We start from the raw sequence: 22,892 nt of genomic DNA, 5'->3' as shown, positions 1-22,892 counted from the left end.
TCCCAATCCAAAAGCCAAATAAATATTCATTTTTCTGGAAATTAATTTGGAAATGTGTATTTAGGGCCTAAAAATACTTTCTCAGTAACTTACCTTTCAAGACTATGCTCTAAGTGGGAAATGATAAAAATCTGAATTATTTTGATGATTTTCATGACAGAACCATGAAGTATAAAGTAAGAAAACACAATACAAATTCAGCAGGATATTCACTGGGACTTTTACAGTTGCCTCAGAATTTTGGTTAAAGCCACATAGCTAAAAAAAAAAAAAAAATGCCAAGTATCCCCATATTCTAAAGAGAGCCACCAAGGAGTCCTGAACACAATCCAATAGGGCTTAGGCAGGGGTGGCAGACTACTCATGCTACTGATACTTATTCCATTCTTTCTCAGCCCAAATGTACTTAGAGACTAGAAAGAATTAGAGAACAATTTACAGTGTTGTGAGTCCTTGGCTTGGGAAAGAGTGTCTTTCCCTCCCTTGAGGAAGGGAAGGGCATGTGACTCCCTTGCCAAAGCCATGTGAAGAGGGATCCAAAGAACCACATATAGAGATTGGGGGAATCTGCATGAGATAAGAAGAGAGGGGAGTATTTTATCACATTTTGGAGAGTCAACAGTTTCCCTCCAGATTGGAATTTGCTGATTACTAAGGTTTGACTTGCTCCTAAAGCCCTCTCTACGTTGAGTGCATTTCTATGGCTTCTCTTCACCATGTATTCAACTACACTTAATAACTTTTTTTTTATATTGAAGTATAGTTGATTTACAATATTATATTAGTTTAAGGTATACAACATAGTGGTTCAATATTTTTATAGATTATATTCATTTAAAGTTATTATAAAATAATGGCTATATTTCCCTGTGCTGTAGAATATATCCTTGTGGTTTATTTATTTTATACATGGTAGTTCATACCTCTTAATCCCCTACCCCTCCCTCCTTCCCTCTCCCCACTGGTAACCACTAGCTTGTTCTCTGTATCTGGGAGTCTGTTTCTGTTTTGTTATATTCATTCGTTTGTTTTATTTTTTAGATTCCACATATAAGTGATAACATACAGTATTTGTCTTTCTCTGTCTGACATTTCAATAAGCATAATACCTTCTAGGTCCATCCATGTTGTTGCAAATGGCAGACTTTCATTTGTTTTTATGGTTAATATTCCATTGTATTTATATACCACATCTTCTTTATGCATTCATCTGTTGATGAACACTTAGGTTGCTTCCTTATCTTGACTATTGTAAATAATGTTGCTATGAACACTGGGGTGCACATATCTTTTTGAATTAGTGTTTTTGGTTTTTTTTGAATATATACCCAGGAGTAGAATTGCTGGATCACATGGTAGTTCTATTTTTAGTTTGGTTTTTTTTTTTTTTAAATTTATTTATGGCTGTGTTGGGTCTTCGTTTCTGTGCGAGGGCTTTCTCTAGTTGCGGCAAGTGGGGGCCACTCTTCATCACGGTGCGCGGGCCTCTCACCATCGTGGCCTCTCCTGTTGCGGAGCACAGGCTCCAGACACGCAGGCTCAGTAATTGTGGCTCACGGGCCCAGCTGCTCCGTGGCACGTGGGATCTTCCCAGACCAGGGTTCGAACCCGTGTCCCCTGCATTGGCAGGCAGACTCTCAACCACTGTGCCACCAGGGAAGCCCTATTTTTAGTTTTTTGAGGAGCCTCCATACTGTTTTCCATAGTGGCTGCACCAACTTACATTCCCACCAACAGTGTAGAGGGTTCCTTCTCCTCCACATCCTTGCCAACATTTGTTATTTGTGTTCTTTCTGATGATAGCCATTCTGTCAGGTGTAAGGTGATACCTCACTGTGTTTTTGATTTGCATTTCTCTGATGATTAGCGATGTTGAGTAACTTGAACTCTGGTTGAAAGATCATCCATGATCACTACATACATAGGGTTTATCTCTGCTGATGAATTTTCTGATGTTAACAAGATCTGAAGCCTGGTTAAAGGCTCTTCAATACTCTTTGCACATGTTTTCTCACCATAATGACCTTCTTGGTGACTTATGATCTCTGAAGTTGGACTGAAGCTATGATCATGTGACCCACATCATGGGCTGTCTGTCCTATGTACAGATTCATCCTAATGTAGGACAGTGTCTAAGATTAGAGCACAGTTACTCTAATACTTACTATAGTCTTGGAAGCTCCCTGGCTGGGAGCCAATTCTGTGAGCATCTATCCTAAGGCTTAAACATCTATCCTTTGAAGGGAGGTTAATCTGTCTCTTTAACCTGTCTTTACACTCAGAAGTTTCTTAAACTCAGAGTCATGAAGAGCTATCCTTGGAATATGTGGTCACGTTCCCCATGATCCAAAATCTTCCTCAAATCCTTGATTTTGAATAAATTTCTTGTTCTTTTTCAGGCTCTTTCTCCTCATCTGATAACACAAATTTTTAAAGTACAGCTATCACTTATATCTGATACTTGGCAGTAATGAGGAAACCAACCAGCTCAAAGGAGAGGAGAGGAAGAGTAAAGAAGAAGAGAAAAAGGAAATGGAAACGAAAATGGAAAGACAAGAAAGGAAAGAATTCTTAAACAAGTCTCCACCATATAGCTTCCTAAGAGGCAAGCTGGAGACTCGATTTACCCTCCAACCTGACAAAAATACTAAAAAAAGGGAGGACAAAAAATGTGAAATAACTGTTTTCAAGACACTGGACATCTGGGAATGAAAACCAGTGATCCCTGAGAGATGAGGGAAAATGAGGTGAACCTTTAAAACTTGGGGGAGTTTCCAGTTTGTGGTGCAATGAGGGAGAATGCAGTCAAAGTCCAGAGGATTCACTCAGTTTAGGTGACAGAGATGAGACCAGAAAGACCAAGGTGGCTGGAGTTCAGAGAACAGAATACCAAAAAGGAGAGCACTGCACTTAGGGAGAACTCCAGAGACCTTTGAAGGATTGCCATAAAATATTCAGGAGAGTACTGATTAGTGAATGCATATAAAGAAATTATCCAAGGCTGGGAAAAGAACCACCTGAAAGTGTTAGAGGGAACCAGTGTCAGAAGCTCAGACAGGTCTGGGGATCATGCCTGTTCCCACCATCCAGAGCAGAAAAACTCAATTCCTGAGGCATGGGGTATTCAGATGGACTTGCCTCAGTAGGCTGGGATCATTTAGCAGAACAATGCTGTGGTCCTGCCTAATAAATCTTAAAAGCAAGGCCTGAAAAAGATTTAACCGCTTCCAAGTAACTGCTTCTCTCATAATAAAGCTCAAGAAGATGTATAATAATACAATAATAGCATCAAAACGTAAACCTTTACACCAAAATTTTACCAAAAAGTAAAGTTCATAATGCCTGGCATGCAATTAAAAAAAAAAAACAAACTCAGGCATACAAAGAAACAGAAAAATGGGACCCATTGTGAGGAGGAAAAAAAAAGTCAATCAATCCAAACTGACCCAGAACTTACACAGATGCTATATTTAGCAGACAAGCACATTAAAAAAGTTATTATAACTATGTTCCATATGTCCAAAAGGCTAGAAAAAAGAATGGTCATGTTAAGTAGAGAAATGAGATATATTTAATAAGGTGCAAATCACAGGCTTAGTGATAAAAAGCAGAATAATTGAAAGAAAAAATACACTGGATGGAATTAACTAGGAAAGATTAGTAAACTTGAAGACATAACAATAGCAAATATTCTAAATTAAATAAAAATAAAAATTTAAAAACAAACAGCACATAAATGCTCTTGTTTATGCTGCTGTTTCCTCTTTTGGGAACACTTTCCCCCCATCCCAACCATCCATCCATCCTTCATCCAGTTAACTCTGAATCTGCCTTCAAGTCTCAGCTCAATCATCACTTCCTCCATCTTTCACCTCCCTGAGTAGATCAAATCCTCTTTAAACCTACTCACAAAACCCCATACTTCCCCTCCACAGCAGTGTCAACTTCACAAAAATTTGGTCTGTGATTAATGTCTGTCTTCTTCACAAGACAGGAAGTTCCATGAGGGCAGAGAAAACATGTTTATTTTTGCCTACTATGATATCCCCAGCAACTCAAACTGTGCCAATCATATAGTGTTCCTGTACCCTGAATACTGTGCCTCTCACCTCTGGGATTTTAATCTATTAATTATACCCTCTCTCCCATATCTTCAACCTCTTTCTCTACTGGCTATATCCTACCCAACATCCCTTTTTCTTAGTAAATAAACCTTGATTTTTATTATGGGTGATAATGTTCCCAATTGTAAACATATTTCCCAGACACCCTTGCAGACAGTGGTGGTCATGTGTCACAGTTCTGTCCACTGGATGTAGATGAAAGTTGTTGGGTAGGATTTGGGGGAAAGCTCTGTATAAAGGAGATGAATTCTACTGACAAGGTATTTTGCCCTCTCCTCTTCCTCATCTTCCTACCTGGAACATATAAATGATGGCTAGAGTTGCAGCAGCCATCCTGCAACCGATGGGAGCCACATGCTAAAGATCATGGAACAACAACAAAAAAATATGTGGTACCTGAGACACTGATGAAATCATGGAAGTCCTGGGCTTTATACCATTGGATTTGTTTTAGTAAGATAAAGATATCCCCTAGTCATTTTAAGCAACTTACTTTTCAGATCTCTGTTACTCATATCCAAATGCAATTCCAAATGCCTATCACAAAACATGAAATCTCTCTCTCTCTCTCTCTGACAAACACACACACAGAATCTTTAATACACTATCTCATTCATACATGATTCCCTCTATGACTTATATGATAATGACTATGATTTATGATCTCCACACACTGTCCCAATTCTCCAAACTATCACACTAACCCACACACTGTCTTTATTACTCCCATTTCTGCACATACATTATCCTATCCTGTACTATCATACACACAAGTGTCCATACAGTACCATGACACCCACTGTCAAATACAAGTACCTCTAATCAACCTCCATTATCACACACACCATCTCCATCACTCAGTCACATCTACCATTACTCAATCCCTACACTATCACACAGTGCCTATCCATACCCACTAACATACATACAGTCCACATCCCCACTATAAAACCTCCATCATCCTCCAAAATCCCCTTCCCACATGCTCATGCCATCTCCATATCATACACACTCACAATCAATAACCACATCACCTCCATTCTCACACATTCTTTTGCCATTCCTCACTGACACTCAGAACTGCATTTACCCATCACATACTTTATTCAACAACTCCACTCAGACACTCATGATTTCCATGCTCTAAGTTATCATAAGTATTACCATTCCCCATTGTCATGCATGCTCACTGTACCTATCTGCCCCCCACTAATTGATACACTTCTTATTGCCCCCAGCATCACACACTCAAACATACAAACACACTAACCCTATCACTTCCACCATGTACCTATCTTCTACCATCACACTACGTTTTCCCCATTCCACCCACTGTCTACGTCCTCCTATTATTGCTTGAAATGCCCCATCCACATTTTCAAACACACAAGCATCCCAGTGTCTCATTAACATCGTGTCCTTTCTCACTATTTTCTCTCCCTCCCTACTCTTTCACACAACCATACATATGCACAATTCTCATCTTCCACAGTATGACATACACTGCATCCCTATCATTATCACATACTTTCTGATCTTGTCCTGTCACTATCATTCACATTGCCCCTGACTTCATTTTCAGTGATTTCATACCATCCTCCACTATTATTCACACCGTCCCCATTGCCACCATGATCACACATACCTTGCTCACATCACCCCCACTATCCCACTGTCACTCAATACTCTCCCCATCTCTGCATCAAATACACAGCTATCATCCACAATTTTACACATGGTGCCCATCCCCTGCAATCTTTCTCATTTTCTCTCTCTTTTTTCCCTTCCCTTCTCTTCTCTCCTGCCCCCATACCACATACTTTCCCAATATGTGGGTATTACATGAATGCAGATATAGTAGGGAAATTTCTTACTTGAAGCTTCATTTCAGAGCTTTAGTAAGTAGAGGAACAGACCATGCTCAAAAGTTACAATATTTTGTGTTCGCACTTTAGCTAGTTGTAAATGGATTCCTTTTGGTACATTTGCCTTTAAGAAGCATTTCTTCATGTTTTGTTACTGCATTTAGATGGAGTTTTTAAATATTCCATTGATATGACTTTAATATGAAACTATGCAGTTATGTGCACTATACTTAAGTCTTCCTTAAATATCCCAACAGTTTTTTTGTGAAGCTAAAAGCAAAATTGTGATATTTTTGGTACTGAAGAGGATAGACAGGTTCAAGCAAATGGCAATACTGAAGATATCACTGAGCTATGTTAGATGGAATGCTTAATCTTTACTTCTCATGTTTCCATGTGGAAGAACTTCAACTAGACTAACACTCCTGCTTTTCTGTCCATGGGAAAAGAAATGAGTTATATGACTAGTATGTTTAGGAGAAATATCTGAGTAGGCTTGGCTTGGGCCCTTGCTCTCTGCTTCCCTTTCAGGAATCTGTGTGCCTATAGTGAACATGCATTCTGACTGGCTCCCTGCCATACAATAAGGCGCCTACTTTGGCCTGGAGTCTTGTGGTTTTGCAGTTGTCTGGGTAAATTTGCCTAATTCTGTGGTCCACACTAATTGGAACTCCACACTAAAACCATCTTCTCCAACCAGCTTTATTAGTAATGAAGATGATGTTTTGATCTCCATCTGATTCCTACATTTATATTTTAATTGGTTTTGAACCTAGGCAGGGAAGACAAGTGTTATTTATTGATCCCTTACAATTCCCACACGATGTAGACCACTGAAATCATGTAAATTCTCTTTACTGGCTTTATCCGTCTTTTAACACAAACAAGTTTCTAGGTGGAGTTTGTTTTTGATTAGCACTTAAGATTGCTTAGAACTCTTTCATGGGATAGGGTGGCAAATCTTTATGTGAAATACTAGAAAGGAGTTAGATATTCATGCAGATGTACGGAAGCCTTACTAGAGAAAGACAGATTATACATCGGTGAACCATTTCTTAAGGGGTAAAAAACCCTTTTAATAAAAAACTAGAATTTAATCTGATAGGATGTTCTTGTTAACAAGTTTTCTGGAAATTTATACTCTAACAGTCATTTTGGCTATTTCTTTTTTTTTTCTTTTTGCTAGCTAGCTTTGTGCTAGCTTTTGAGCCCTTGCATACAAACTTAAATACTGTGCTTGTCTGCTTATTAGTGAAATAACACCATTTCAGAGTACAATTTGTGTCCAAGGTAACTAGGCCCAAATATTGGAATTTTCAGTTTTTACCCTAGGACAATTTGTGTTGTACAGAAATGCCAACTGTTCTCTGGAAATAAAGCAGTGTGAGAACTGGACTTCACATGTGACCTCTTTTGCATAAGAACACTTTTCATACTTGCACATAGTTGGGTGTTCTAGTGGTACTGACCCAAATACAACAAGGTCAATACTGCTAATCCATTAGCAGTACTATTTACAATTACCAAGATATGGAAGCAACCTAAGTGTTCATCAACAGATGAATGGATAAAGAAGATGTGACATATACATTCAATGAAACACTGCTCAGCCATAAAAAAAGAATGAAATTTTGCCATTTGCAGCAACATGGATGGACTTGGAGGGTATTATGCTAAGTGAAATAAGTTAGACAGAGAAAGATAAACACTCTATGATATCACTTATACGTGGAATCTGAAAGATAAAACAAACTTGTGAATATAGCAAAAAAGAAACAGACTCACAGATACAGAGAACAAATTAGTGGTTACTGGTGGGGAGAGGGAAAGGGGGAGGGGCGAGACAGAGGTAGGCGTTTAAGAGGCAGAAACTACTAGGTATAAAGTGAATAAGCTACAAGGATATACTGTACAACACAGGGAATATAGCCAATATTTTATAATAACTATAAATGGAATATAACCTTTAAAAATTGTGAATTAGCATATTGTACATCTGAAACATATATTGTACAGCAACTCTACCTCAATTTAAAAAAAAACCACAATGAGATATCACCTCACACCTGTCAGAATGGCTATCATCAAAAAGTCTACAAATAACAAATGTTGGCAACGATGTGGAGAAAAGAGAACCCTTGTACACTGTTGGTGGGGATGTAAATTGCCACTATGGAAAACAGTATGGAAGCTCTTCAAAAAACTAAAAATGGAACTACCATATGATCCCTCTGAATTCCAGACAAGATTGATTCATTGACTAATTCATTTATCCATTCACCTATCCATTCATTACTTTATGGTGCTATATGTTAATCTAATCAATACATTTAATAAGGACCTGTTACGTGTCTTGCACTGTTCTAAGGCCCTTGAGATATATCAGTGAACAAAACAGACAAAAATCCCTGCCTTCATGAAGCTTACATTATAAAACATACTTAGGCATACCCTGATCAAATTCCTGAACTCAAAGAATAAAGAAAACATCTTACAAGCTTACAGATAGAAAGAAAAATTATCTACAATAGAAAAATTAAAGCCAGACAGGCAAAGAACTTTACACGAAACTTCATGATCTCAATCACTAATTTTCCCAGAAATGGCTTTACTAAATTCTCAGGGACGCTGAAGTCAGCCTTTGACTCAGAACCTATGTTTTCCTAGGACACATTATCTAACAGGGGCAATACTACCCTTTTCTCATGCAATTAGATGTGTGCTTTTCAATTTTTTAAAAATTAACAATATATTGTTTAGGGACATACATATAAGGTGATAAAACTATAAGAAAACCAAGGGGATTGTTAATACAAAAGTCAGGGAGAAGTGTTATCTCTAGATGGAGGTAGACGGGAGGGGTGATTGGAGAAGGGCACATGGGAGGGGGGGCACTAAGGTATGGCTAATGTTCTATTTCTTGTCCTGGCTGGTGGGTTTACTGGCATTATTTTATTCATATTATTTTAAATGTAAATAATAATTCATTCATTCAACAAATAATAAGTGCCTATCATGTATCAGGCATTATTCCAGGCACTGCGGACACAGAAATAAATTAGATAAAAATCTCCGTCCTTATGGAGCTTGCAATAAAATTTTCCAGAGCTTAAGCACAAGAACATACACACTGAAAGAGTCTACCAAGTGTCCAGTACAATAGATACACAAATATCCACACATCACCATGAAATTTCAGAATATCAGTGATAAAGTAGAAATTCTAAAAGTTTCCAGGAGTTGGGGGGTGGAAATAGTCCAGATTGGAACAGGAAAGAAAGCTCTAGAAAGGGGATTTCCAGAAAATAAATTTTCTGGATAACCTAACTTACTTGAGCATGTTGCAAAAACCCAAACAAAAACAAAAACTAAACAACAGACATACAGATTAGATGGAAAAGATAGTAATATATAAAAAATGCAGGTGAAAAGCAATTATTAAATCTAGAATTGATAAAAATGTGTACAAGAAAAATGTAATCACAATTCACTATTGGTCTCTTTAGTGAACAATGCACACACAATAATGTAAACGTTATCATTAAAAATGTATGCTATAACTATATTAAAAGGATGGAGAAGGGAAGTAGGAGAGGAAAAGTGAAAGTTTAATCTTCATCTACCATAATGGGAAGTCAACAGCTAATACCTGAAATAAGTAACTCAAGAAATAATAGTATAGCCGTATTGTTTAGAATTATTGAGATAAAAACCAAAATAAATAGCTAACACATTTCAAAGTTGGTTACTTCAGGCATTTGAGCCTGGTGAGTGTGGGGAGGTGAAGCTAAATACTGCTATTTTTTGTTATGACTACATATTTTTAAGCCATATATAGGCCTTATTATAATATAGAATATATTGTATCTAAACATTATACTTACTATAATAAAAATACAAAATAGAATATACTTTCATTATAAAGGGAGCTAGTTAATTATAAAGGAAAGGGATATGATGAGAACTGGGACTTACTGAAATTAATATGGCCAACAGAATAGATCAAGAGGTGAGGAGCATATAAATGTAGAAAATGAAGGGCCCCTTCACTTCATTCACTACATGAATGTTTGCCTTTTATTCTTTTGCAACTTATGGAAGTGGGTGTTCCAAATTGTTCTTAAATTGTAGCAATAGTCAAAGGGGAGTTTTACACTTGAGAAGTGACCACCAGAGGACCTGGTAGCCCCAGTCTCACAGGTAGAGTGGAATTGGAAATTATGGGTCCAAGATAGTCAGAGACAGGGGAGACTGAAGACAGGAGAGGGGAAATTTATTCTGGGAAAGAAACTCAGACTGCCACAAGAGGGCACAAGAAGAATGTAGTATTTCCCCTGGTTCCCCTCCTACCTTTCCTGCTGCTTATTCTTAGCTTTTTTGCCCCATCCCCACTCCCAAATGCCTGTATTTCTGAGATTCTGCCCCGCCCCCACCTTTTCTCACTCCACACACTCTCCTGGGGCAAGCTCATTCATACCTTAATTAAAACCACCACTTCTACGCTTGATGACCTCCAAATCTATCTGTAACCCTACTTGCTTCACAGAAGAATAAATTCCTGACTGCTTACTGGATACTTCCTCTTGGGCATTCCAAAGGTGCTTCAGACTTTGACTGTTCAAAATTGAACTCATCATTTTTTCCCCTCAAACCTGTTCCTTATTCTGAGTTCTCCAGCTCATGGAATGGCTTTTACATTTCAACCACCCAAGGCAGAAAGAAAACTGAAGATCATCCTAGATTCCTTCCTCTTATCGGCCTCCCTATATCCTCCAGTCAGCCACTGAGTTCTTAATTTTTCACATACATGTATTCTAATTTCATTCCCACTGCCTTAACTCAGGCTTCAACATCTCTCCTCTTTTGTAATAGCCTCTGAACTGGTCTCTCTGTACCCAGTTCTGTCTTCTCCAGTCTATCCATCAAAATCTCATCCACTAGACAACTGATGAGGACATACTGTATAGCACAGGGAACTCTACTTAATGCACTGTGGTGACCTAAATGGGAAGGAAATCCAAAAAAGAGGGGATATATGTATGTGTGTGGCTGATTCATTTTGCTGTACAGTAGAAATGGACACAGCATTGTAAAGCAACTATACTCCAATAAAAATTAATTTAAAAAAACTCATCCACTGGATATTTCTAAAATGCAAAACTGATCCTGTTAATCCCTTGACTAAAATCCCAATATCTCCCCACTGTTCTTAGTATAGCATTCAAGGCTCTCAATGATCTGGCCACTATCTTCATCTCATTAAATACCTTCTCACTTTCTATGTTTCAAGTATACTAACCACCTTGAATATACCATAAATATACTGAAAACATTGAGTTATTTCATATAATGTGTCTTTGCTCATACCACCACCGCTTGGAATGACTCTCTTCTATTTCTCAGCCCCAACAGTTAAAACTGACAACATCTACACACCTTTCAGGACTTAAGCATTAATTTCTTTCTGGAATGCTCTCCCACCCAACAGAATTAACTATGTCCTCCTCTGTGTCTCTAATGTATTCTATATAGACTTTTATCAAGCATCTGTGATATTTCGCTGTGTAGATTTGTTTATGTGTCTCTTCTACTAATATCAGCTTCTCTAGGACCAGGAACATATCTTTTTCATCTCTCTATTCAAAATATATATCACAGTGCCTGGTATAAAGAAGATGCTTAACAAATGTTTCTGAATAAATAAAAGAATCATCATAAGGATGTAATATATGAGGCCAGCCTGATGCCAATCTCCTATCTATGGCAGACATCAGTAATCTACCATAGAATTGTCCCCTTGCACCTCAGAATCATTGTCAAGCCAGCATATTATGAAAACCGATTTCAATCAATTGGAATTGGCACAAGATATAAAATTTATTTCTTATCCTGGAATGTAGGCTGTCACAATGGAGTGCCTCAGTAATTACTGGAGTTGATCTAAGAGAATTAACATGGGAGAATTAACATAACTAATGGCAGAGTATCTCCTAAACACTCTTTGCAACAGTATGTTGTAGCAAAAACTGGTATCAGGAGGTAAATTCTGTCTGTATACATCCAGCACTACCCATTGAAGAGACATCTTGTCATCCGAAGAGACAAAACCCCATATATTGGTATTCTGATTTATACTTCAATTTCACCTCAATTGAGTCAGAAAATATTCCTCTCTAAGGATCAGAAATCTGATAACAAGCAAAGTGCTGCACCTGAGCTACCAGGCATATCACACTTGGAGAAACAATGGATCAACTTATCTTCATTCCTTCTGCATCCAGAACCCCTGGGAAAGTACAGAAGAGAAAAACTCCTTTCTCAAATGGAACAACAATCTATTGGAGCACTGTTTCCAAATCTTAAGACCATAACACATATACAAAATGATAACATAGGTACAGACATGGGGCTATACTGGACAAGACTGTTCATTGCCAGAAGTAACTGGCCGGGAAGCTCCAGGCAAATTGGGCTGCCTGTACAGTGTATTAGTTTCCTATTGTCACTACAAATTACCACAAACTTAGTGGCTTAAAGCAACATAAGTTTATTCTTTTACAGTTCTAGAAGTCGAAAGTCTAAAATGGGTTCACAAGGTTGCATTCCTTCTGGAAGCTCTAGGGGAGAATCCATTTCCTTGCTTTTTCTAGCTTCTAGAGAGTCTACAGTTTTTGGCTCATGGTCCCTTTCTTCATCATCAAAGCCATCAGCTTAGCATCTTCTTTCCTCTCTGACCCCTGCTTCTGCCCACATATCTTCTCTCTATAACTCTGACCCTCTTGCCTATCTCTTATAAAGAGCCTTGTGATTATACTGGGCCCACCCTAATCATCTAGGACAATCTCCGTATCTCAAAATCCTTAACCTTTTACCATTTCAAGTAACATATCAGGTTCATATTCAGGTTCTGGGAATTAAGACAGACATCTTTGGAGGTCCACTATTTAGCCTACCATTTGCAGATTGTGCAAGCTTTGCATCACATGATTCTGCAGGGTATCATTCACACTGTGCACATCATAGATATTTGCATTTATTATGACAATTTTCTGGCAGGTATTAATAAAATGTTTTGAGGAAGAGATACCATATTCCAATTCACACAAAGGTACCATATGACTTAGCAGAAGCTCATGGTCTAAAGTGATTAATATCTCAACACAGCTGTAAAACACTGGGGTCTGGGAGCTCTGTATTATAGAGGGTTGAGGCCCTGGCAGAACTAAAAAAATTATAGCAAACATTCATTAAGTGTATACTATGTGCCAGGCACTACACTAGACACTTTATAACCCTTAAAATCTCTTGAATCTTTACAACTTGTTGTGGTATTAATATTCTGACCTAAAAAATGAGCAACATGAGACTCAGAGAGATTTATTAAATATAACCAAGGTCACACAGCTAGAAGGTGGTTAAGCTGGTAAATAAACCCAGGTATAGCTGATTCTAGAACATAAATACTTTTCTGCTGTACCATGCTGCCTCTTTTTTTTTTATTCTTTTGGCCGTGCCACGCGGCATGTGGGATCTTATTTCCCCAACCAGGGATTGAACCCATGCCCCCTGCAGTGGAAGCGGAGAGTCTTAACCACTGGACCACCAGGGAAATCCCCATGCTGCCTTCTTAAAGTAAGAGGATATAAAAATCAATGTATTAGAGTTCTTATACCTTGGGTTTCTGGAAGTCACACTGATCTGTCAATGCTAAGGCACTGAATATTCCTATGGCAATTTCAAGCAGTAGTTCCTCTGAATACTGGGTGACAGACAAGCAACCTATGTCTATACCCATACCGGGAGGAAAATCATTCCATATACCCTAGTTTCTCCACTTCTTATCGGCTAGATTTTCTCGGTTTATTTTGGCTTTTCTGGTTATAATTCCTAAAATGATCTGGAACCTTTCCTGAAGCTTCCAGCACACACATCTGTCTGGCCTCCATTCTTACTCAGTCTTTTTTAGAACTGGACAATTCTCCCGTATTTCGTGATGATGAAACTGACCTAGCCAATTTCAGAGCCTACACCATGAGAAGTGGTTATGGTGAACATTTGAGAAGAGAATCCAGTTATTAATGAAATCTTTCAAGTTTGGAGGTGATCCCTATTCAAAGCGATAAACTCTTTATAACCTTTACTCCATTTTCTGGAGCTCAATGTGGAGTTTCTGGGAGTATTTACCAGATTCCAAAACTGACTGAAGGCTACCAAAACTCACTGCACTGAAGAGTGAATTGTGATTTCTGGAATGAATCACTTAATGATGAATAAAGGCTAACAAATCTCTGAAGATTTACACATTGCCAGTATAAACCCAGAATAATTAAACTGTCTAGGATTCAAACCCTGGCTCTTCCAGTGATAGCTGTGTGACCTTGGGAAAATTCTTCCATCTCTTTTTCTTGGTTTCTTCACATGTAAAACAAGGATGAGAGTTCCTATATTATACGACTGTTCCAAGAATTAAATGATTAAACAAACTATGTAAAGTTCTTATAGTAGTAGTATACATGGTAGGTGTATAATTATATGCAATAAATGGAAAGTATTTTAATTAACTTTTATTATGAATCTTTTTTTCATTTTTACCAAGATCTGATTTTTCTCACAAAGACCTTTCCACAGCATTACATTAATCAGATACCTGTACTGTCTAATGCTGAGCAAGATTACACTTCAAATTGAAGGCCTTTCTACATTCACTGCACTATGAACTCACTGATACCAAATAAGGCTAAATCCTAAGGAAAGCATACTCATATTTTTTACATACATTGAGGGTCTTGCCTTTATGAATCACTTAATGATAGATAAGACTTAGCCTCTAATTGAAGGCTTATTCATTCTAGTAGTTTCTCTCCACTATGAATTTGCAGATGATAAACAAGGATCTCCTTCCATCTCCACTATGAATTTTCTGATATTCTATAAGGACTCATATCAACAAAACCCCTTTCCCACATTCATTACATGTATAAGCTTTCTTTGCACCATGAATTCTTTTTTGGCTTAATAAGATCTGAGCTAGATCTGAAAAGCCTTCCACACAGGCATTGCAACCATAGAGGTTTTTCTTCCCTTGGAACTCTCTCATATTTCAAAAGAAAATGTCTGAGCTTGTCCTGAAGTCTCTCCCAGTTAATACCCTCATAGGGTTTCTCTTCACTATGCATTTTCATATGGTGGAAAAACCTTGATTATTCACTGCAATTTCTTTCACATTGGGAAAGTTTCCCCACCCTATGAAACTTCTGGTGTTGAAAGAGAACCGAGTTCTGCCTGAAGGCCTTCCCACATTTTTACAGCCATATTAATAAGTTCTCAGGTGTGAATCCTCAGATGTCAAATTAAGATTGGCCTCATGACTAAAAATTCCTTTATATTCATTACCTTCACAGGATTTCTCTCTACTAGAGTACTCTGAGGCATCAACCTTGAACACTAACAAAAGACTTTTAGACACTAATCATACATGTAGGGCTTCTGTGCATCAAAAATTTCCCAGTGTCTCACACATTCTAAAAACTTTGCAGAGTCATAGTCCTATGAACCATATCTCTATGCTCTTTCTCCTAGGGGCTTTCCTCATATAACAGACATCTAGCTCAGCCTTTTCTCAGCCAATGCACTCTCAGCCTTTCTCTTCAGTAGGATTATTTTTATAAGTGGCAGTATTGTGCCCGCAACAGACTTGCCTGGAGAAAGGAATATGTTAGATTCTTCCCTGCCAAGTCTTCTTGCAGCCTATGTCATCACATGCCAAGTCTTCTCCACAGAAAAGACTCTGACCAATTGTTCTTGGATTCTGGATCCATAATATTCTTTGGAATTTGGCTTTTTCTGAGATTTCCCTCATTGAAATAGATCCTACTCTTAGTCATAACCTTATCATCTAAAATGATAGATCCTCAAACATAAATGGGCAAAAAACATAAGTAAACCAGTCACAAAAAAGGAAATATAAAAAATAAATACATGAAATATTTTACCTTATCAGTCATCAATAACTGTAAATTGAAACAACCATGTGAGATTAACTGTTCCTCTCATTCTCACCAAGCAGTTTATATGAGTGCATGTTTGACTGTTGTCCTTGCTGGTATGAATGTAAACTGGTAAAAACTTCTAGAAAACAACTTTCCAGTGTGTAATTATGAGCCAGAGAATAGTCGTACCTTTTGAGCCAGTAATTACTCTTTAAACAATCTACCGAACAAAATGGTCAGATATGCAAATAAAGATTCATGTACAAAACGATTCATTGAAGCATTTATATTAGTGAAAAAATGGAAACACACAAAATATCCAAAAACATGGAAATGGTTAAATAAATTGCAGTATACTCTTATGATGGGATATTACGCAGGCAACAAAAATGTTGCCCAAAATTGTTACTGACAAGGGAGATTCTCATGTGAGATAATTTTTAAAGAAAGCAGGTTTTAGAGGAGAAATCATGGGTTGAATTGTGTCCCTTTAAAATTCACATGTTGAAGTCCTAACCTCCAGTAACTCAGAATGTGACTGTATCTGGATATAGGACCTTTAAAGAGGTAATTTAGTTAAGATGAGATCATTAGGGTAGGCCTTTATCCAATATGACTGGTGTCCTTATAAGAAGAAGTTAGAACATAGAGACACAAAGAGGGAAGACCATGTGAAGACACAGGGAGGAAAAGATAGCCATCTACGAGCCAAGGAGAGAGGACTGAGAAGAAACCAACCCAGTCAACACCTTGATCTTAGACTTCTAGGCCTCAGAATTCTGAGGAAATAAATTTCTGCCATTTAAGATACCCAGCCTGTGGTACTTTGTTATGGCAGTCCTAGCAAACTAATACAGCAGGATACAAAATTGTATATACTCAAAAGAAATATATCAATTAGTTAATACGATTTATATCTGGGTAATGAAATGGACAATTTTTATTTCCTTCCTTATAAAGTTTTGTTGTTCTCCAAAATCCTCACGATGAGCATGTGTCTACCTTTATAATACAAAGTATGTAAAAAAAAAAGATAAAGATATGCATAAGCAAACAAAGAATAGACAGAAAAAACACATATAACTTTTACCTGATGAAATGAAGCTGCCAAAATGAGGTAGAAAGAAAATTAGTCAGAAAACTAAGGTCTAGGGACTTCATGGCTTTGTCTCATTTTTAGGTGGCCTCCCAACTCAGGGAGAGAGGGACGTGGAGAAGCAAAGTGATGTGAGGATGACTAGTTTGTTTGGAGGCTAATGGCAGAGACAACGAAAGAGATTCAACTGAGTGGAAATGGGAAGATGACCTGAACAAAGGAGGTGTTGAATGTGTAGAACTAAGAGAGAAAAGCAAGGATTTGGAAGAAGGGAGACAGCAAGAGATTCATTTTCAGGGCACTGAAGAAGGGGAAGCAATAGAGAAGGGAGAAGTAACTGGGCATGCTAACACAAAGGTAACCAAAAAGAAAATAGGAAAAGAAAGATTCTCTTTTGCCTGATTTTATGGCACCCACCAGATGGAGAGTTTGAGAGGGGTATAGGGGTTTAGAATATGTCACCCCAAAATATGCCATGTTGGCATATTGATTATTTTGAATTAAAGGTACTTGAGAACCAGCTGGTGCAAGAACAATACTCTGACACTCCTTTGTCCCCCTGAAAGCAGGAGAAAACTTTCTCAAGAGAAAGATATCCTCCCTGTACCAGAAGGGTAGAAGGCATCCTTATCACCAGAGATAGGGAATTTAGGGCCCGAGAAGGCTGTACAAACAAACCTTGTTAATTCTTTACTATTTACTACTTCTAGGCCAAACCCCTTTGCCTTGTCGATTCTTCACAAATACATTGTTTTTTTAATCTACAAGGTATAACAGCTCTCTGCTCTGATCACTTGAGTCTCACATTTTTGTGGGACTCCTGTACATACAAAATTAAATTTGTTTTTCTCCTGTTAATCTGTCTTATGTCAGTTTAATTATTAGACCAGTCAAGGGACCTATAAAGGAAGAAGGGAAAATTTTCCCGCCCCTACAGTTGCAACAATAAAGACAACAACTACTACAACTGTTTAGTAAGCATATACCAAGCACAAACACTCACTGAAATACTATATTTCACATGGAAACCTTGAGAGATAGGTATTATTATTACAAATGTATAGATGAAGAAACTGATGGTCAGAGAGGGAAACTGAGTTACTCAATATTTTAGAATTAGTAAGTAGGGGAACTGACAGCCAATTCAAGTATGCCTGGCTCTTAAGCTCCTGTGTTTTCCACCATGCAAAGGGGCCTTGTGGGCATTCACCAACCAAAATTCCAAAACTATCCTAACACTATCTAATAAAGCTGTAAGTTCACAAGTCCCTCCCTACCTCAGTTGCCTTCCTTTGCTCACCTAAGAGGATTTCTTTCTGGGTTCTTTTGTCCTTAGCTCTTTCCAAATTCAGCTGGGAATTTATTTTGGTCTTTTGATGTGGAAAATCCTGCAGTTGAAAAGGAAATAAAAGTTTGTGGTTAGAGCTGGGGTACTGCATGTCCCTAAATTCAGTTCTGAAGGGTACGGGGGCGGGGGGTGGGTGATGGAAGGGGGTTTCTTACTTATTAGATGTTTTAGAACCAGGCAAAGGTCTTGTGAAAGAGGCATAGAAATGCTTGTGTTCCCAAGAGCCACGGAGAGGGCGCTGACCTTGAGGGATGAAAACCTGATAAGAAAAACACAAGTCATTTACTCTCCATGGATTTGTTCCATAATCCAGGAACAAAAAACACTGGAATCCAAAGGTTACAGTGCACTGAATTGGTTAAGCACATAGGCTTCAGGGTTGAATAGAGCAAGGCTAAAATCCCAATGTTACTTCTTACTTGCTATTGGACCTTGGGCAAATATCCTTACTTTTCTGAGCACTGGATGTGTGCAAAGGGAGTGTTGCCTGCCATTCCAGTAAACAACAAATGTTGCCAGCCATCAAGTCAGCAGCCACTGCAGCCGCCCCCCACCCCTCCCGCATGGTGCGCCCTGAAGGGAATTCACGATGGAGAAAAACAGGAAGCATTCTGTGCTGGGGATACTGGCCCTAGACAGTTATAAGATGCGTATCTAAGGAATAATTTGAGCCCAGACTCTTGCATCTTCCCATACACAGAAAAGTACTAAAATCGTTAACTTGAGATGTCTATTTTTGTGATTAGCAGTAATATTTTGATGTTCGACTACATTTTTTTCCAGCAAAGAACTCCTATATACCCTGTCTCCTCCCTTAGTAAGGTCCCCGAATCAAACTTAACTCCCTACTTTTAGGTTGTACATATTTCCTCAGCCAACAGATCTTTCCTCTATAAAATAAAGAAAATAAAAACCCAAAAGGTAATGAGACGTTCTGAGCCTAAACCTAATCTCAAAAGAAAATGAAAGAGTTCTAGGAAAATTTGCTAGTTCTGCCCCCCAGCTTGTTTGGACAAACCCTCATGATAAAACAACTAAAAAAAATCTTGGTGAAAAAGAAGTAACAACTATTTGAAAACAACAAAAAGACAGGGCAATAAAAATATGGAAATATCAGAGCAACACCATGGGAAAAGGGGAACCTAGAGAAGTAAATATAAGCAGAGAGGCAATCCCCCCAAAATTTAACTTTCTATATTTCAGTTGCGTTGAAAGGCAAAGGAAACAGATAAAGCCCAGAACTACACAGAGTAGGAAAACTATCAGGAGACCCTCCCTACAATAAGCTGGGACCCCAAAGACTACCATCTCGGGGTAGGATGAATGGGAAGCAGGTCATTTTGTAGCTCAGGTTGAACTATAGGACTTGCCCTGGGATCCTTGAACCTTGAATTAGACAAAGAAGCAAATCAACAGGATCAGCTGATAACAGAAAAGACTTCAAACACTGGGATTAGCAAACACAAACCATAAAATCAGTATTTTACCATGGATAAAGAAATAAGTAACAAACTTAAAGATATTTCCAAGCAACAGGAAACTCTAACAAGTGGTATATCATAATTAAACCTAATCAACTTAAAAAAAAATACAATACCCCAAATGAAAAACTCAAGGGATAGCTTTAATCAGGAGATTAGGAAAATAATTTGTGAAAATTTAAAACAAGTCAGAGGAAATTAATAAGAGACAAAAGATGGAAAGTACAGAAGAGTGTAAGAGACTCAAACTGCTCTCACTCACTGAAGCAGGTGTCAGGATTTTGTAAAAGTGATCACACTGAATCTTAACAACTACTTTACGAGGCACAAAATATATAATTTCACTGATAATACAGAAAATCCTTTTCAGACCTTTCTCCATTTCTACAAGCAAAATTGGGCTCCAGACCTGCTTTTTCTTTAAAAATAGCTAGTGAAATTCCAGAGCCTAACTTTACAAATGCAAATGTTCACAATCAACAAAAGGAAACTCAAAAAGAGATGTGGGTTCTGTACTCTCTCCCTACAGCCTTGGAGGGGTGGAAACCATTTTGCTTCACAATTATTTCAAATAATCTAAATTTGAAAGATGTTAAATTGAGAATTTTAATGAGAATGTCAATCTTGTTCTCTTTTACAATATGGAGACTTATGAATATTCATAACTGCTACCAACTAATTCTATTCTCTGTTAATACATATCTTTCCTTAGAAGTATTATTTAAAGAAAAGCATTTTATAAGACTCCTGCAACTTTAGAAATTGATGCTTATTTCTATGAAAATAACCCACAAAAGAAATGTGTAATTCTAATTAAGTATCTTATTTGGTAATTCATTAACCTGGTGTGGTAGACTGAATAATGGCTTTCCCAAGATGTCCACATCCTGATCCTGTGAGTATATCACCTTACACGGCAAATGGGACTTTGCATGTATGATTAAGGATCTTGAGATGGAGAGATTATTCTAAATTATACTGGTGGGCTCAATGTAATTACAAGAGTCTATAAGAAGGAAGCAGGAGGATGAGAGTCAGAGAAGGAGATATGATCATGAAAGTAGAAGGTCAGAGTCAGAGAGTTGAAGATGATATACTGGTAGATCTGAAGATAGGGAAAAGGACCATTAACCAAGGGAACACCGGCAGCCTTTAAGAAGCCAGAAAAAGCAAGGAAACCGATTTCCCCCTAGAGCCTCTGGAGGGAGCTCGGCCCTGCCAACACCTTGATTTTAGGACTGCTGACCTCCAGAACTACAAGATAATAAATCTGTGTTTATTATCTATGTTTGCCACAATTTATTACAGCAGTAATAGGAAACTAATACATCTGGTAAAGCTGAAATTGCCATCTCTATATTTAAAAACAGATTAATACTTCTAAGACCATTCTGACAAATTAGGAAAAGATCATTGGCACTTTCCTCTCTACCCATAGGCATGGATAAACAAATATAAATCCATGATTCTGCTGGATTTACTATATAACAAATACTTTGAGAGGATATATTTCTTTTAAATGAACAGTGTCATGATTTCTATTTCATCAGTGAGAAAAATGAAACCCCTAAGGTCAGTACACTATAAGCTAGGATTTAAACCCCTGTCTACTGGCTACAAAGTCCAGTATTATTTCACTACATCTTGCTGTCTCTCAAGCTGCTTGGGGTGTGATGAAGACAGGGTAGAACATCTAAATGTATTCCTCAAACAACCCAGAGCTGCACAAAAGACTCCATGTTTGTGAGATACTCTACCTTTTTTGCTTTAGCTCGATGCTCTCACAGTAAGCAACATGCTGTTTTCTTAGTTTGACTTCCCAAGTACCCCAAATGACATACCCTAGAGAGAGGACCTGAGTGTTCTCGCCACAAGAAAATATTAGTGTGAGACGTGTGTGCTTTTCTCTCTGAACCTATCTTAGTCTCAGTAAGTTAATTTGTATTTGTTCATCACCAAGTTTCATTTTAGCATTTCACAAATGCTAAAGACCAAATCCTGGACAGTAGTCAATTAACTGAAATACTACCACCCTGTAGACTCTTTTATTAAGTACTGTTAAAATTTCGAAATAAAGGTAATTTCCTTTCTTTGATGACTTCTAAAGTATTTACGTGTCAAACACAGCTCATTAGAGCATGAGGCCTCAGAGATGCTCAAGTGAAATTGCTTCAGAAAAGAATTCTACTTTACTTTATACACAATGATATCAACTTACAGAGGTATAAGGACTGAAAGGGAAAAATAATTACAGTTATTCACAAATTACATTAACAAACCAAAACCACTTTGTGATAATTCACTGAGCTGTACAGGTATAATTCATGTACTTTTAAGTATGATTTACATAAATGTTATATAAAAACTCAATAAAATCTACAAACAAACAATTGGATCTAGAGAAAGAGGTTAGTAAGGTGAATGGATCTAAAAACTATACACCAGAAATAAGCATTCCCATATACCACTCACAATGAATTACAAAATGTAATTTAAAAATATTAGTGAGAGCAACAAAAACTATCAGTACACAGAAGTATACCTAACAAAATATGCATGAGACCCTTGCAGAGAAAATTATAATAAACTTTTTTCAAAGACGTTAAAAATACCTAGATAGGGCTTCCCTGGTGGTGCAGTGGTTGAGAATCTGCCTGCCGATGCAGGGGACACAGGTTCGAGCCCTGGTCAGGGAAGATCCCACATGCCGCAGAGCGGCTGGGCCCATGAGCCACAGCTACTGAGCCTGCACGTCTGGAGCCTGTGCTCCGCAACAAGAGAGGCCACGATAGTGAGAGGCCCGTGCACTGCGATGAAGAGTGGCCCCCTCTTGCCGCAACTAGAGAAAGCCCTCGCACAGAAACGAAGACCCAACACAGCCAAAAATAAATAAGTAAATAAATTTTAAAAAAAACCTAGATAAAAGGAGAGATAAACCACGTTCATTGTTGTAAAGATGCCATTTCTGTATCTACAATATATAACTAAA

At 37.8% G+C, this 22,892-nt stretch overlaps 1 protein-coding gene across 2 annotated transcripts in view; it reads right to left on the bottom strand.

Annotated features, from left to right (window-relative positions):
• The window catches only part of MAGED1 (MAGE family member D1), a 60,364-nt gene that overhangs the window by 19,603 nt on the left and 17,869 nt on the right, over positions 1 to 22,892 (bottom strand). Inside the window, exons 2-3 of one of the 2 annotated variants that reach the window (XM_036839894.1) lie at positions 18,578 to 18,681; positions 18,375 to 18,462 (exon numbers count right to left, since the gene is read on the bottom strand). The exons of the other annotated variant lie outside the window; for it this stretch is intronic. The gene's annotated coding sequence lies outside the window, so the exon portion shown is untranslated. The remainder of the gene's footprint in view (positions 1 to 18,374; positions 18,463 to 18,577; positions 18,682 to 22,892) is intronic. 2 annotated transcript variants of the gene reach the window in all.

The sequence above is a fragment of the Balaenoptera musculus genome, chromosome X, assembly GCF_009873245.2.
Source record: "Balaenoptera musculus isolate JJ_BM4_2016_0621 chromosome X, mBalMus1.pri.v3, whole genome shotgun sequence".
Taxonomy (NCBI): domain Eukaryota; kingdom Metazoa; phylum Chordata; class Mammalia; order Artiodactyla; family Balaenopteridae; genus Balaenoptera; species Balaenoptera musculus.
This window is presented reverse-complemented; position numbering and strand designations above follow the sequence as displayed.